Source organism: Rhea pennata, chromosome 26, assembly GCF_028389875.1.
Source record: "Rhea pennata isolate bPtePen1 chromosome 26, bPtePen1.pri, whole genome shotgun sequence".
Lineage (NCBI taxonomy): Eukaryota > Metazoa > Chordata > Aves > Rheiformes > Rheidae > Rhea > Rhea pennata.
Window position 1 is genome coordinate 6,957,008 of NC_084688.1, and position 4,180 is coordinate 6,961,187.

Below are 4,180 nucleotides of genomic sequence, written 5' to 3' on the forward strand. Positions count from 1 at the left end.
CACCTCCCTCGAACTGCTGGCAACACTCTTCCTAATGCAGCCCAGGATATCATTGGCCTTCTTGGCCACAAGAGCACATTGCTGGCTCATGGTCAACTTGTCATCCACCAGCACTCCCGAGTCCTTCTCTGCAGAGCTGCTTTCCAGCAGGCCAGCTCCCGGCCTGTACTGGTGCATGGAGTTATTCCTCCCTAGGTGCATGACCCTGTGCTTGCCCTTACTGAACTCCATGAGAAAGTTCAAATATATATCCTAGAAAATTCATTCAAGAATTAGATAATAAACTTTTAAATATCAACCTGTAATTACAATAAATACTCATTTTTTATCAAAATCTCTGTGTGGAATATGAACATATCTGTGCAGGTTTTATGCATGCTTATTGGTAGATTTTAGCACTTCCCAAGTATGTCTTCAATGCAGAGATTTCAGCTTTGTTAGAGAGACATTCAGCACCTCCACAGATTCACCCTGTAGCCTTGGGCTTCTTTCATGTGCCAGCATAGACACAGCACATATGGAAGATTTTGTGTCTTGGAAGCTTAGATCTGCATGTTCTTTACCCAATACAATGGCAACTGTAGATGTAATTAGGATTCTATTTGACATCAGCTGGTAACTGGTGAGGTTTTTTGAATGTTTTGCAACAAACTAGACTGCTTTAGTCACAAGCCTTTCTGTGAATCATCTTTTTTTAAATATCACCTTCATTTACTTCCGATGAGATACATATAAAGTAATATTCAGCAGGACAGAAGTCTTGTGTATTCTTTTATACTGTCTTAGGACGGGGTGTAATTGATAGTTTTGGGGAAAAAAAAGGGAGGGAATAATACAATGGCTGGATAGCTATCATTCTTGGCAGAAAGAAATAAATTTACAGCAACAAAGAAAGGACAATGTTTTGTCATTGTCAGATAGTGCTGAAACAGATGAAATGGAAATAGTTCAAGAAAATCAGGTTCGATTAAATTTTCCTAATGCATGGCATAGATAGAATTCGAGAGGAGCAGGAACCTCAGTCCTGGGTTCTAATTTTGCTCTTGGTTTCACAGGGCACAGAGGATATTTAGTTCTCTCAAAATTCATGGCAAATACTAGCTCTTTTATGAAGACCAGTTTAAGATCAATATCTGTCTTACATTGTCAAAATGAGATTAAACTATTGTGAAGGCCTATTGCTTATTGATTGCTGAGATATCACGCTAGTAGGCATACTAGTTTCTTACCATCACCAATATGCATAAGTTGTTTAAAGGTGCAGGTTTACAAAAAGATTGCCATTATATAATTTTGCTTGTAATAATATGATTCCTTGTGTATGTATTACATTTATTCTCTTCACTTTGCCCAATTTAATGTAATTGTGTACAACTGGTGACTCATAACTCAGTTGTCTTTAGAGTTTTAGGAAGCTGAGCTCTAATTTTAAACAGAATTCTAAGATGATTGGTAATATTTAACTGTATAAGTGTAACATTTTTTCATTCTATAACAATATATGAGCTTTAGCAGCTGCATTCTTCAGTTTACAGAGACTCATTTAAGCACTATTTGCAGCTGCAGAAGCCATTTGGCCTTTTGGGACTCATTAGAAATGGTGAGGATTCCAAGCGCAAAATTATGAGCATACATGATGCAGTTGTAACTAGAATGACTGGTACTCCCCAAGAGTCTTTTTAGATGCAAGCAATCATTTAATAAGGGTCTTGATCATTTGGCCAAAACTTACAATTAAATTAAGTGTCAGATGACACCCTTTCCTTGGTGCATTTTCTATGATATGAGTGGGTTCAGTCATTTGTAGTGTCTTCAATTAATACTTCCAGCCAGGAAGCTCTGGGATTGGGGTAGATTCTGCAGTTTCCCTTTTGAAAAGCTGAGTTATTCAAAACATGACAGTTCAGAGGTAGAATCTCTTGTTGTAGTAATAATCATTAAAAAATAATAGGAATGATTGTTTTGGATCCATTCCACTTGACATAATTTAAGTGGCTGTATTAATCACAGTTATACACCTGGCTCCTTCTGTTGTCAATGCAGTGAGATAGGAGTCTCCAGAAGACTCTTCTTATAGAAAATTGAGTGGCAGATTAACTGCAAATTTCAGACACACACAGAGACAGATACACAAACACATGCACACACTCAAGTTATTGCATAAGACTCCTTTCCACATGCTGTGCAGTATTGTACCTGTTATTGTTGTGATTATTTGTGAGTATACATGTTGCAGGAGACTCTATTCTTGTCCCACAGAACAACCACAGAATTTGTGGGTTTTTTGGCTAGCATTCAGCATGGAATGGCCTTAATACATTCTTTCCAATTTCCCCAGTAAGACAGAAGCACAGATCTGTGTTCTGTAGGCTTGAACAAAGTCTACATTACGTCTGATTCTTACATCTTTTATAAGAGAACAAAACAACTACCTATTGGACTCTACTTGTATCTATTATGTCTGATCCAAGCTGATCCTTATTGTGCTTATGTTACAATCCTTGTCTTATCTGTGGAAGCTATTTTGTACTGAATAAACAAAGATTTATGACTTACATTTGACAGAATTGTGCATCTTTTAACTCCTCTGCTGAAATCCACACAGATTTCAGTCTGTGTGCCAAAGTGTGACATTTATCTGCATCTTCCAGTGTTCTGACTCCCAGTTATTGTAAGAAATCTCTCTGGAGTGATTTGTTGTATTTGTTGTGGTAATTGTAAACATGGCTATTGTATTTGGGTAAGACCCTCATCTAAGCTACATTTTTTAAAATTCTGATTTCTTAACAAGCAAACTATCCCATAACTGGACCATATAAAATAAAAATTTTTCTTTATGGGATGCTGACATGGCAGTGGGGCATAGAACCGAAATGATGTTTATGTGTGTAGGAAAGATGGCTGTGAAATAAGTGTCTTGTAGAGATGAGGTGTGTGCACAGCTGCAACTAAGAGGTGAAGAAATAAGCACTCATCTACAAAAATTAAGTGTGTGAAGAGTTTAGATCCTGGGGTCAGACATCAAAGTAAAGCAGGAAAAATTGGGTATCTGGATGTGAGGGATAGTTGGACCTAGCATCTGACAGAAATTGTTTAATAAGCAGCTGATGAAGGGAATGGAGATGGTTAAGTGTGGGTAACATCTTTAGGGACTGTATGGTGATAAATTAAGGGATATTTGAGGGATGGGATGGGAATGATTCATGTACATTTTCAGAGAAGAGATCTCTGAGGGAAATTTGAGGATAAGTCTGTCTGACAGGTAGCCCTCATATCCTCTAGACTTTGTTACAAGGAAAAAAAAATCCTAAAAAATAATATTTCCCTACTCCTTCATTAAAATATCTCAAATCCAAAGCGTAGATGCATAAGGTCCATCAGAGACTCACAGCCTTGTGACACTGTAGTCTGGACTATTTCAAGACAAGTAATACTCATGGCATGCACAGGGCACTAAACGCCTTTGAGTGAGCAGGTGTTAAGGTCTGCAGGACTACTGCTAAGCCAAAGATCAATTTAAATGCTATGTGATGTGGATTCAACATCTGACAGTGGATATGGGCCACTATGGCCAGTTTGGTAGGGAAAATGGGACCACTCTGTAGAGCTGTTCACGGGAACAGTACAAGCATAGCCTAAGTTTGTAGCATATGTGAAAGATGAGGTTCCCTTACTTGAACTTACGCATGCAGAATCTCAGATATCTAAGCCTGATTCTAAGCACTAAAGGTTCCCTCTATGGCCTAGACAGTGAAATATGCATCTCCAGAGGCTACATCCTTTTATCCTGCAGTAGATACCTATTTTTAAGATTTACTGAATCTTGGACTTAGATGATGTAAATGTGAGATGTTTACATATGGTCCAAATGAATTCCAGATGAAGTGTCTGAATAGGGCTATCTGGGGAGAAGCTGAATGGAACTGCCTTATATCAGTTGTTTCACATATATCTCAAAGGGAAAAAGGGATGTCCAGGGGAGAGGGAATCTAGGTGTCAAGGCCAGCAGCTGGGGGTAGAGGATGTGGAAAAGAAAGCTGAAGTGTAGGGATTTCAGAATGAAAGATCCAGGGCCTGACTGAGGGTACCTGAGCGGAATCTGCAAATTTGTTAGGAGTATTGAATACGACATGCTGAAAACAGGTACCTGAGAAGAAGCTAAACGTGCTGAACTGAATGG